This window comes from Anser anser (genome assembly GCF_964211835.1).
Source record: "Anser anser genome assembly, chromosome: 2".
Classification (NCBI taxonomy): Eukaryota; Metazoa; Chordata; class Aves; order Anseriformes; family Anatidae; genus Anser; species Anser anser.
Genome location: NC_139721.1, coordinates 143,328,780 through 143,342,701, shown reverse-complemented (window position 1 = coordinate 143,342,701; position 13,922 = coordinate 143,328,780). Strand labels below are relative to the sequence as shown.

Sequence of the window (13,922 nt, the reverse complement as noted above, 5' to 3'; positions counted from 1 at the left end):
AATCTTCTAATAAATGTTTATTGCAGCAAATATTAAAAATACCTAAATTGCATTTTAAAACAACCACCACGGAACAGGGTGGGCAGACCCCCTTGCAATCCCAAAGTATGCACTCAGTGCTAGGACTTAGTGGCATGGCGACCATGTGGTTATCCTACTAATTATTTAATCTTATTAAACCATTTACAAAATAAGGGCAGGTAGACAACAGATGTCTCACAAATGCTCGGGTTCCTTACATCACAAGCCGGCTGTGGAGGTCAAAAGGTCCAACTTTCAGCTCTATAGTTTAACTACACCGAGCCATATTTCCTTTGCTCTGCTCCGTCATTAGTAAAACCTGCACACTATTTTGTTACTTTCTATTTTGATAGACTTCGGAAGCCTGGTGTTTTTTTGTTGTGTTTTGTTTTTATTTTCAAGAACGCAAACAGCCATTACAAGTATGTTTTCTATACAATAGGGGGCTCAACGAATCCCAGCTTTGCCCTGACCCCATATAAGGGACTGTATTTTTGGCCGCGGGCCAGCTCTACTTATTGAAGAGCTCCCAAAGTTTGTGTTCATTCATGTTGCTAACCACAATTCTGAAGGTCTCTGCTGGGACTTGTGCCAAACAAGCGAAAATGAACCCTTAAACAGATGAAGCTAAGGAGGCTGGCCAAAATCTTGCATAATCCAACGCAATAAAAATACCTTCCTCCTTGGCCACTTATGCTTTTTCCCCTTTCGAAGAAAAGATTTGTGTCAAACGCTGAGTTTCAGAGACAAGCAATCAAAGAAAAAAAAAAAAGGCAGCGCTGCTTATTAAAAAGGCATTTTCCTACCTGACAAAAGAACTTATTTCAGAACAAACAAAAGATTGCAATATTCAGAGGGGGGGGGAAATCACAGATACACAACCTGCGTGATTTTAAGTTTTAGAACGAATCTTTAAGAGCAAGTAAACAACCTTCACAAAGGAAACTTTTTTTGAGAAATGGAAAAAAAAAAGGTGAACAGTAAGGAACTCAATTTGTGGGACATTTTGACATGTCTAACTGCACACAAGAGACGAGGGAAACATACTGGTTATTACAGCAAAATATTACAGAGTATAAACTATGTCTCTGGAAAGAATCACACACTACCATTAAGTTTTGGCTTTCAGCCAACATATTAAACTTGATGAATGGACTTTTATGAATTCACACAACTGTTTTCAATGATGCTTTATTTACTATATACTGGTGAGAAATTGCGCTTGATACTTGCATTCTTCTACTGTCACGAAGTTCGGAAAAGCCACAAGTAATTACTTACAATGATGAGGCTTTTTTCACTTCTCATTTTAAAGGTATGTGCAAGATTGCTAGACACAGAACTGCAGTTTCACTTCAAATCTGGCCTTTTTTTTTTTTTTTTTTTTTTTTTTTTTTTTTACAGAACTGCACGTCTCCAGTAGAATTCATCTGAATTATTTTTAACTCTTAAAATAGCACAGGCATTTCCACCTACCTGGACACAACAGCTTCCAGTAATACAATACATATTAGTACTGTGACACTTACTGATGCAGAAGGCAAGAGTGCACAACTCCTGCTGTTTTCTTCAACATAAGCATATAGAGCAATTTCAAATCAACTATTACTGCTCATTAGTAAATTTCCATTGTTTTCCTCTCAAAAAAACAAAACAAGCCCCAATTCTTTCACTGAAGAAATCTTACAGAACAGTACATGAAAATACAGCCATTATTTGCTTCCATATCTAAGAGACAAGGCTAGCAAATTAAAAATCTACACACTCTTATTAATATAAACAGGTTGTGATTACGAATTCTAATATAGCTTGCTAGTTTTTACACTACAAGCATAATGTTATTTGTGTCTAGTTTTAGAGTATTTCTATAAAAGATTTTTCTTAATTCTAGCTCACATGTTACACAGAAGCTGCAGTATTTTTACTCTCATTCTGTGTAATTCACTGTAAGGCTGCTTCAAACTGTACAATAGCAACTATATATACTAATTTATAATGGCAGGGCAGCTATAATCAGCAAGGAGAACAGACGTTTATTTGACTGAAACATGCCCAAATAGCTTTAAGAACTTTCTAAAAAGTATCTAAGTATCTTGAAAGGAGTCGCTGAAGTCTGTTGAGTAACTATCACATCACAAAACAGAAGACATCAAAGGAATTAAACAATGTTTGCCAAGTGGGCTGATATAACAGATCAAAAGACTTAGCATGATTTAAACAATATCTAAGAACTTGATCTTTTTCACAAGTGGTGGTTCACCCTAAACTTAACCCCTGTTTATACTTTAAAATAATAGCCAAGGTGTCCCACAACAAGCTGGAAGTACAGAAGTTGTGGTGACATCACAGATCCCGTGCAGCTCTCCAAGCAAAAAGTCGCGTTAGTAAAATTGTTCGAGTAAGCTGGAGGTAAATAAAAAAAATGGAAATACTTTTTTAAATGGCAATGTAAAATGACAAGAATAACGATTTGCGAAGCTTTATTAGGTATGTGACGACTTCATCTGACAGGAGAGTAGAGGAGGTGGAGGAGTACTACATTATTTAAAGGTGAAATAGGAGCTTCATGTTTCACTCACAGTTGAAACAAGCTGTAGCAAGCATTTATTAAAAATGCGCAATCATCCTGTCAATACATATTAAGGTCACAGGACTGAAACATGCTCTAAAATACAGAACTTTTAAAGGCATAGTAGTCTTTGTTTCAACCGAGTCCATTTAAACAGTCAACACAACGCACGATCAAAACGTACGAACTAATAAAGAGACTGCTAAGTAGGTATTTTGAAAAGGCTGCAAATTTTCTCAAAAAGATTTTTGCAGAAGGATTTAAGCCCATCAAGAGGTATATAATACACCGCTTTCATTTATGGCATGTTCAATAAATCAGTAAAGCAATAAGCAGCAGAGCAGCACAAACAGAAGATACGTTGTAATTCAGAGAGTGCCCGACTGCAATAGGAACAAATGCCCAATATTTGATGGATGCTTAAAAACACTTCCTCTACTGAAGGAAGGAGAGGGTATTCCACTAATCAAAAGACTGCATTTGCAAGTTAACCAGATTTAACTAGTAAATACAAATATCCCGTGGAATATTTAAAATACTTTTGTATTTCTCTAATGTTTACATGACTTCCAACTTGTATTTTAGTATATAACACTGTGAATATAAAGTTTCACGTTAGCATTCGCAACTGGACATTTCTTTAATTTTCCAGGGAACACAATTTTTTCATGTAAAAAGTTAAATATTTTTTAAGCCAAAAAAAAGGGGGGGAGGGGAGGAATGCAACAATGCTTAGCTGTATGCAATTGCATCAGGTCTCAAAAATTGGAGAACCTTGGAGCACACCAATTCCCCTGTTCCTTTCAAGTTCTACGCTCTGAAATATTTTCTGATAACAGGCCTCATTTCTGTCTCAGCCCCACACCAGTAAGGTTTTAATACTCAGCGTGTGATGAGAGATGAAACCAAGTGTGAACAACTTTCAGGTCCCATGAGTAGGCTGACTGTTGAAGCTGTCAGGTTCAATTGCATCATTCCACATTATTCAATGCCCCAAACTGCACCCTAATTGTTAGGGGCTTAACATATTCAAAACCATTGTTTAGCCTAATGCTGAAATGCCTACAGTTGAGTTTCCATAAAGAAAGGGGAGGGATTTAATTGTAGTTAAACCATTACCGAACTCTCCTCCTTTCATGATAGGACAACAAGGATGGCCTCAACAACCAATTCCGAGACAGCTTCTTAATCAGCTTCTATCCAATCAACATACCTTTTCCCTTCCGCTTTAAAAATAGTCATTGCTAAATTGTAGCTTTGCATTATATTACGATGAGTCTTTCAAATTAGTGACATCACTTAATTACCTACTCCAGCCAATACATATCTGACAAGAATAAATTAAAAGGATATTTTTATTTCTCATTTATAATAAAAACATATCGTTGCTCTTACATTGACTATGCCCTTTTGATTACCAGATTAACATGCTTGGGGTCATAACATTTACTAATCATACTACTATTTTTTTTATTTTTTTTTTTTTTAACCATGGCATGATGCTGTGATAGAAAGCTCAGAACGACCCACAATTCCTATTAACACAAACTGAGATCAAGAGCACTAGATATCACCAAAACCATGCAAATTTCTGCAAACTATATTGAAAACTACTTCTGAAAAGAGTATAAAAAAGTAGTTGAAATTTCAAGCTAAACATTTTAGGGTTGTTCTGCTACACTTTGGGAAGATGTTTCTAGTGTAATTCCATGCAACTGATTAGCTTCATGAAAGATGGAAGGAAATTCAAGGTCTTGACCAAATATTAAGGTCAACATGATTTTTCTATAAGTCACCTTAGACTAAAGTATTTTGGTCAACAGCAAGCAACATTTATCTGAAAAATAATAGCAAAATTAAAACCTACACTAAAATAAAAAAGAGCTTAGATATTGAAACACATTCATGCTATATAAATGATGCTAAATACAAATAGATAATATACATACATACAAATCAGCTGCTTTTCTTGAGAATTGGCAAGAGCTTGCCTATCAAGTGATAGCTGCAAAAGTAACTTGGCCTTTTGTGTCTCCTAGCTTAATTTGGACACAGAAAGGTGATTTTATCCCTAGAATTTTTTAAGCCAATCACACTGTGTGGAGCATGTAGAAGTTGGCTTTTCTTGGGTATCCAAGGCAATGGAAGAATGTGTTATCAAGTCCTTTTACTCCTTCAGTACCTTTGGTACCTTCTTTGGCTTCATTTAAGTGATGTGTAGGGTTCCCCTCCACATCATTACTTGCCTTCTCTGATTTCTATTAACTCTTCATATGGGATGGCAATACACACCTCCCTAAGGGTTGTCAGACTGCTGTTAACTGCAACAATACACCAAAATTTCTAGGAGCCCCAAGAGAGAGTTCTGCTAAATCAACTGCTGCATTTCTACTCTTGAATCAACTCACTACAAATATGGAATACGCTTAGAAATCTTATCTAGACCTTGCTTCCATTGGAAAAAAAATACCTAAGGATTTCTGCTTTGCTTTGTTTTTTTTAAATATACCAAGAAATACAGATGAAACTGAGGACAACAAAGAAAATCCTGAATACAACACTATTTCCAGATTTCTTCTGAAAACCTTCATATAACTTTTCAAAACAAATAGCACAACAGAATAATTTTAAAATGCAGCATGATAAATACCAGCGATTTATTTCACCTGAACCAATGCCTTCCTTTATACCTTTTGAATTTTTCTATGTTTCCTTATTTATTGGTTGAACATAATTAACTTTCAAGCAAACTAGCATACCGACTTCTGGATGAAAACAGCCTACAGCACTGCTGATGACTGAAAGCAGGAACTGCACACAACTTTTTATGGCTAATCTCACCTCATTTGCCATCACACATACATCAACAATATGAATCAACCCCAAACATTTACTATGACGCATTGCTCATTCTTTCCCCAAAAGGAATACTGGGCTTGAAAAGATAACCCATCCCATACTGCCACCACTACCATCAAGGACATTAAAGGCCTTAAAATTTGGTGAGCTTCTGTTTTGTTTTTAATGGGTGCAATAAAGGTGCAATTTTCTGAAATTAATTGGACTGTATACAAAAAAATTTCACTAACTGACTAAAATAAAAGAATTAACAGAAAAGCTTACAATGCTGGAAAAATTAAAAGGAAAACAGAATGTTTTTGTGGTATCTTCAAATAAAAAGCAACTTTTCAATCAAAAAGCATTTAGCTACAAACATATAAATGACTATAATTAAAATCTGTTAGGAAAACTGTATACGTAACTTGTAAGTCATCCTATGGAAACATTATTCACAACATTATTACTTTTTATGTTACTAGCACAAATAAATACTTGGAACTTTTAACTGTGATGAAGACTCTTGCTTATGAACAAGAAAATAATCAAATACTGTCTTTGAAAATCAATTGTTTTGATTAAATGTACAAATAAATCCTTCAATTAAATGAAATCATCTAACCTTCAAACAAGAGCACTCAAATATTTGCCAAGAAAGGCATGAATGAATGCAACTGGGAAACTCAGTGGGATTTGAAAGGCAAAATGAAAAATTAATGGCACACCTACAGAAACTAATTTATACCTCTGCCCACTGTACAACAAGGGCACATCAAGTCATTAAAAACCACATGGGTAGAAGGCCTCTCTTCCAATAATGGGAAAAAGCTATAACCTCAATGGTAGAACCACTTTACTGGTCTCTTTCACGTTAACTAAGCTGGATACTCTGTAAAATTTTAGGCCATTGTAAATAATTTAAGAATTAGACATTAAAAAAGTAGGCCTGTACGAAAATTTACTAAAAAGCTACCTCACTAAAAGCGAAACTTTTTTTTCACCCTCTTCCCTTCCCCTCCCCCCTTTTATTTCAAAGGAAGGCTTTACAAAGATAAAACTCTGGGATCCCTCCCCCTCCCACACAAACTAAATGCTAACATTTCAACACAAATCCCCTTTACCTCAAGTTTGTTCCTCCATCCTTTCCATCCACCTCTGTCTCCACAGCACTTAACCTGGATGTGCTCTACACAGACAACGGAAGCAACATTCCGCCCACGAGCCTGTTTTCCTTAAGAACACCAACCTGTGCGCCAGGAATCCCAATTTCACTTTCATATTGACTCGCAGAGAGAACGACTTGATTAGGAAACCGACCCACATCCCCGTAAGGTAATCTGTTTTCTTCACAAGTATCCCAAAGAAATCCAGTTTAGTGAGATACACTCATAATATGGTAAGTAACGAATCTGAGAGAAAAGTAACTACCTTCAAGATTGTCTATATTTTCAAAAACAGTAATAATAAATCAGCTCTTTATTCGCACATCTTGACATTGCAAATTTCTAAATAAAGCTCAACGGTCTTTGCAGTTTAAGTGATGAAATGAACGCCTATAGCAGCAGAATTGCTGCTGTGTAAAAACGTTTGCAAGATACTCAACATTTTACACAAGGCCTGTAAGGACGCAGCCTCAGCAATGAACTTTGCAGCTTGTAACAAAGGATATATACTACATAAACTTGCAATCCATTTCAAGTCAAAGCTAAACAACTGGTCTCATCTAATATTTTTTTATAATCATCATTCTTTCCATTGCATGCAGACTAGAAAATTTCACATTTTTCACATTCACCACCATTACTATTGTCTCAGGCAGCTAAATTGAAGTAGTGCTACACTCAGTTCAACGAAGAGGTCAATGTGCCTCAGTTGCCTGGAGACTGATGGTTGCTACAGCAGCACCAGATAAGCCAAGCTAAATAAGCTTCAGCTCGAAGGCAGAAAACATTTATTGCTAGCCCGAAACATTGATGCAGTTGTCTCAGCATGCAGCACTGCGCAAGATCCTGCAACTGCCTCTCAGGCTACCTGGGTATTGCATAAGTGTACGTGAAGGCAATCTCACTGAAGCAAGGGGAGAATATAAAAAGTAAGGATTTTAATTGGGCTAAATACTAGATTACTTGCAACTATGATCCCTTTGTTCTTCTAGTTGAGTCACATGTTCGAAGGAATTTTCCCTCTGGCTGTAAATTCTTCCTCCTTGCTACTCTCCTCCACCCCCACCCCAAAAATCCCCAGTCAGATTGAATGAAAAGAAAATTAGATTTTTACCCATTTTGCCTAGAAGTAACAAAGAATTAAAACAGCTTTTAAGTGACCAACAAAACTGAGATGACAAAATCTTTACTAGCATCCTTCTTTTTACATTTTTGATTCTGTGAGTCTCTTAAATTTAAGTGGCTGTGACACAAACATGGTTTAGTGGTTTGGGAAGGAAAAATCACTGTTTTGCACTGAAAGCTTACACCACAATACCAAAGCCCTTTCTGTCTGCAGCACTGAGGGATGCGTTTAGGACACTTCCTAAATCTACCAGCATTGGCAGCTCCCTGTGGCAGAGCCCCAAGGATGAGCAGCGTACTTTTTAAAGAATGATTTCTTTTTGTTCTGGATGCGCTGCTGCTGCTTTTCCCTTTTTCCTTATGTTTAAAGATAAAGAGAACGGAGTAATCTCCACATCCAAACACTCCGTGATACATGTTGATATTTTACCTTTGACCCCACAGCTAGGAGCCTCTTCTGAGAGATCTTATCACCAAGAGGTGTTTTGATAGTCACATAAAATATGTTAAGTGGTTTTCATGTACCCACCATGTCTATTTATTAGAGAATTACAGTATCATTTTAAGGATATGATTTCCTTTTTCTAGAAGCATGCTGCTTAAACCACGCAGTATCATAATTACAAGATGATTTATTATTCTATTTTTAATTACCACTCATATTAAATTTAAAGCAAATCATCTTTAGAAAGAATTTAAAAAAACAGAAACCAGAACAAAGTGCTTATCTGCAAGAAAGATCATATATTTGATTTACTATCAAAGAAAGGAAAAGCCTGGTATGACCTGATGTCATGATCACCAGAGGTAACGTATTTTGGAAAAAAAATAAGAAAAAATAACATATTATCATAAGCATTATCAATGCTTTATATAAATGACTGATTCCTAAGGGTTAAGAGGTTTCATTATAAGGCACCCACCCAAATAACCGTTATACAATATAAAGGACCCATCCAAGTCGCTAGGCTTTGCTGTATAGATTTCTGCTCTTTAACTGCACTCTGGACATCGTGACAGCTATTCAAGCATTCAGCATCTATTATTTCTGTATTAGGAAACAGAGGTCAGAAATTGACCTGAAGAAATATAAAAACAACATAAGGGTCTTCCCAAGTTATGGAAATCATCTTTGATTGCATAGCTAAATTTACCATAATTAGGATAAATTCTTTTGCACAGCAAGAAAGGGTTATTCTATTTAAATAGGTCTGTTGAGATAATTTTAACACCTCTAGTTTTAAGTCTTAAGATGTCCTGACCCAAAGCTGTCCACACAAGCATTACACTAAATTCTTAACTTCAGCCATTCCGCATGGTTGTGATGTGTACCTTTGGGACTGAAGCAGGATGCCCACTTAAGCAACCAACCATCTAGTGCAGGTTACTTGAAGTCTGAGATTATCACGTCTGTCATGTCACAGCATCCTACAACTGAGGACAGTTTGTCCTTTTTCATGTTTTTATTCTACCCCCTGAAGAAAAGCTCATTAAAGCACTGACAGCTAACAGACCTACCATTTTCTAGAGCACCCACGGAAAGGATGGCCCAGAAACTTCATTTAAATGGACTTACGCTTTTACCTGCCCAGTTCTAGCACACATCAGATGCTTATCCTGAAACTTTCCTCCCTTCCTCACATTTACTTCAAGCTGAACATTAAATAAGCAAGCAGGAAAGAATAGGAAAGAGGGTATGTTTCTCTGAAGAAGACTGGGAAACAGAAGCGGATGGTGGAGTATCTTCATTGGCCGTACTGAATTCGAGAATATGACATCCATAATTTGTTGTTACAACTGAAAACCCAGTGGCAGTATCAATCAGGCAGGTGCGTTATGCTGTCCGACAAAAATGTCAAATCTGCCTTCTGAAGACTTGCCCAATAAAAGTGCCTTTTCAGTAAGGACTACTCGTTGAAGCTGTATTTCTATGTAATCGTAATTTCAGCTACAGAGAACATTCCACCCCTGTTTTGGAAGGCATCAATAGCATTGCTCTCGAAGTCGCTCCTAACCTCTGTTGGCTGGCACAAGAATTAAGAACAGCATTCCTTTTTACCAGTATGTTCAATTTTTTTTTTTTTGAAAATAAAAAGGAGGAGGAGGTTGCCTTGAGAATATGCCGAACGATGAGCAGACTTGAACTGTGACAGAATAAAAAACACTAAAATAGGAAATACAAAAACAGTGTAAACTAATGGTGTAGAGAAAGAGCAGGGGGCTACACAGATCCAAAACTAGGAGCTAGAGTAATTCAGAAAGTGAGAAAATAAAAACCGCAGGACAGCAGCATCTGAAACATCAGTTGCCATACATTCAGCATCTGAAAAGATCTTAGGATTCCTGAGCTTTCACATTCCTCTATTGTTAACAAATAACTCCAAACCTATTGAAAAAATTAAGCCTTATCTCTCTCTAAAGGCTGGATCACACAAAGGAGGATAACCACCACTATATGAATGCTAAAGAAAACCCTGCTGTTTTCCTACTGCTCCTAAGGGGAGCAAAGCCAAACGGACTTCAGGGATAATGGAAGTGATTAAAGCAAACTTATTTCACTTAGAATTGCAACTGAGTAGCAGCACCTACCTTCCCAATTATCACATCTCCACCGCCGAGGCAGTAGTTTATTACACTATGTTGAAGTGGACCTCTCACACCACCACAATTAAATCCCGGACTAAAGTCATGAACAGCAGCTATTCAGTTTCCCTATCCCTGTGCAAGTCACAAGAACTGCTGTTACAGATGCTTCTTTTCCTTCCCTCTATTAGCTGCTTGTGTGGTCAAGGAAACACAGTGCATAAAGTAAGAGATGAATACTTAGGGAACAAAAATGGAGAAAGAAAAATAGCTTGAGATAAGAAAGAATCTACTAGCAAAAACATTTTTCTCTCTGTCCTAAGAAACACAAAATAACCCTTTGGACTGTATCTGTAAGACAGGTTAGTGTCATGGATGTGCAACACTGCTTCAAACTGCCCCATGGTTCTGTTTCTTACAATCACCAGGACCTTAGACACCGTCACATGGGAGGCAAAATAAATCCAAAGTTGCCACTTGGCAACAGTTTCCAAAATGAAATTCTGAAAATAATTTCTGCATAAACCATGATTACTATAGCCTAAAGATCATACTTTACTGACCCATACAATACCAGCACCAAAAATCAGATTAGCTACAAATCTTGAAAATAAAAGGCTCTATTGTAAAGAAAGCACTACATGCATATTCTACTTGCACTAAAAATATTATTGATATTAGATGACAAGATGCATTTTTCATTAACAGAATATAAAGTCTGAGAAATTAAGCAATGACTGAAGAAAATCCAGTTAAAAACCTTTACTTCCATTTCTGCAGTCTGATGCTGTATTCTGTGTTCACAGAGAGCCCAGAAATAAATGGGAATGGAGCACTACTTGGATAGTTTCACTCATTTAGGGAACCAAAATGAACAGACAGCTCGACCAATCTCAATCTCAACCAAAGCAACAAACATTTCCTTCACTACAAAACAGGTAATTTACTAAAACTAAGTTAAAAAATTAAACTAAGTTATTCTAATGACCACCATTTGCTGACAAGCAGAAGACAAACACTGATGGACAATACCAAAAGATGCTGAGGAACCTAGGTCACTACTTTTGTTATAAACACATATTAGTCACTAAAAATACCTTATCAGAAAGTGCAATATAGCAGGCTGTTACAGAACAGCGTAATAGGCTAACCACCATCTCTGATACAATCAAGTATGAAACACAAGGAAATCTTCAAGATAAAGCTGAGCACAGAACCTTGTGTTGGTCCAAACTGTGACTTGGCTTAACAAGGAAAAATTAATACAATATTCAAAACCAAAATGCAAGAAACTGATTTTTCTTAACAACAAAGCACATGTTAATTTTCCTGTAAAAGTTAAAGACATCTTTTTCTCAGAGAAAAGACAGTAGTTTGTGAGACAGTATTTTGCTGTTACATGCAAAACAGGCAGTACCTACAAGCACACAGAGAGGATCAATTCACAGAAAACCAGAAACAAATATTTGCATGGGCTGTGCATTCTTCTCCTGTATGTCATCGTCTTATATTCTTGCAATTGTTAAACACATTGTTATGCTAATAAAGTCCCACTTAATTGCACAGTGTAAACTATCAGAGAAATATATATGCATATATATAGATAGATAGATAGATGCATTTCCAGCTAGCAGACCACTGATTCCCAGCTGGTGAGAAACACCAGCAGTTAAATTCAGTTATGGCACAGCATGGAACACAAGCTAATCATCTCTTCTGAATTTATTACGTTGGAATAAAAATTATGGGTGGGATAAAGTCAGAATAAAGTGAGATACGTAAGAAAAGGTGATTACAATGAGGCCAGTCTTAAAAACAAACAAAAAGCACACTGTGGGAGCCATCCCATCCTAGCAGACAACAGAATTAAAGAATTCAAAACCAGAATTCCAGGATTCCAAAAAAAAAAATTTAAGCTTTAAAATCAGTGCTGTTTAGTTACTGGAGGAAAAAGCAGCACTTGGGGGTACTACTTTTGGGGTTTTTCATCACTTCAGTTTTATAGGGACACAGCAGTTATTCAACAATACAGGCACGGTAGTATTGCTTGTAAGTTTTCCTAATGCCATGAGCAAAATTTTCTGTATTAGATGTCTGCTATAGCCTCCTAGTTAAAACAGTTCAGCCAATTCTGAGACTCAATCAATAGAAATGCATTTTTCCCCCCCAAGACCTTCTCTTTGGAATTTCTTAACACCCCATTATTAAAAAAAAAAGATAAAATACATTAAGATCTGGCAAATTTATGATCTCTCCAAAATCATAATTTACAATTGCCTAATAGAAAAAGAGAAGTTAAGCAAAGTCTTAGAGGAGTGTGCTGTAACAGCATATATTTGAGGCTATTCCAATTTTTAGTATTATTCCAACTGCACATCAGTCATGCTGACCAAACAGCTGAGCAATCAAATTTTGAGCATAGTTGCTCTCTTAACTAATAGTTCAAATAAACCCAACCTTTTAAACCATTACTTTTTACCTTCTATAGGGGCACAAGCTTACCTTAACTTGTAATCATTGTAGGTACACCTAGCATCTTGGCTGATTTTCTTTTAATTAGAGCACTACACAACAAATACATTAGCACACCATTATTTGAAGACTTTCATGGTCAAGAGGTGGGTAAACACTGATAATACACCCACAAGAGCCCAGTCAGCTGATGCAGCATTCTTATGAAACCTTGCAGAACTAAGCAGGCAAACCCTCACCCTTGAAGCATATTCAGTCATGTCCCTAACTGCATGGTGAAACAGTTCTCTTGACTTAGGAACAACTGCACAGTAAAACAGGTTCTCTTGACTGAGTCTGTTCAAATACCAGCAAGGACCTCATGAACTGAAACTAAAATTCCCAGAGTCCAGGAAAAACAAAGTTACAGGTGGTCATCATGATTTAGCATGAAACAAAGTCCTTTGTGCTGTGGAAGTGTCTGCTTGGTATTTTCATCGTAGAATCATTATAATGGAATGGTTTGGGTTGGAAGGAACCTTAAAAATCATCCAGTTCCAATCCCCTGCCATGGGGCAGGGACACCTCCCACCAGACCAGGTTGCCCAAAGCCCCATCCAGCCTGGCCTTGGGCACCTCCAGGGATGGGGCATCCACAGCTTCTCTGGGCAGCCTGTGCCTCACCACACTCTCCCCTCTTTTAGTATAAAACCACTACCCCCTGTCCTAACCCTACACCCCCTGACCAAGAGTCCCTCCCCAGCTTTCCTGTAGGCCCTTTAGATACTGGCAGGCCACTATAGGGTCTCCCTGGGACCTTTTCTTCTCCAGGCTGAACAACCCCAGCTCCCTCAGCCTCTCTTTATGGCAGAGGTGTTCTCAGCCTAGGTTTGCAAGTCCTAAAAGTTGGGAAATGGCATATGGGTTCTGTCCCATTGTTTTTTTAATCTATTTATCCTCTATCAGAGTTTAACAAATAGAAAGCAATAGTGTACAGCTCTTGCTTGTTTACCTATTTCATGTCATCTCTCCTTTTACATACCTTTGGCTTATTCTGTCCAAGAGTCTCCTTTTCAGGCAAGTAGTCCTACACCATTTACTCATCCCTTATAAAGTTGCCGGTCCTTGCCACTGTTTGCTCTCATACCTCTTTCAAGTCTACTGTATCTGTT

The 13,922-nt window shown here is 37.1% G+C and overlaps 1 protein-coding gene across 7 annotated transcripts in view; it reads right to left on the bottom strand.

The window, feature by feature from the left end:
* MLLT10 (MLLT10 histone lysine methyltransferase DOT1L cofactor) overlaps positions 1–13,922 on the bottom strand; it is a 129,857-nt gene that overhangs the window by 19,850 nt on the left and 96,085 nt on the right. The window lies entirely within an intron of this gene.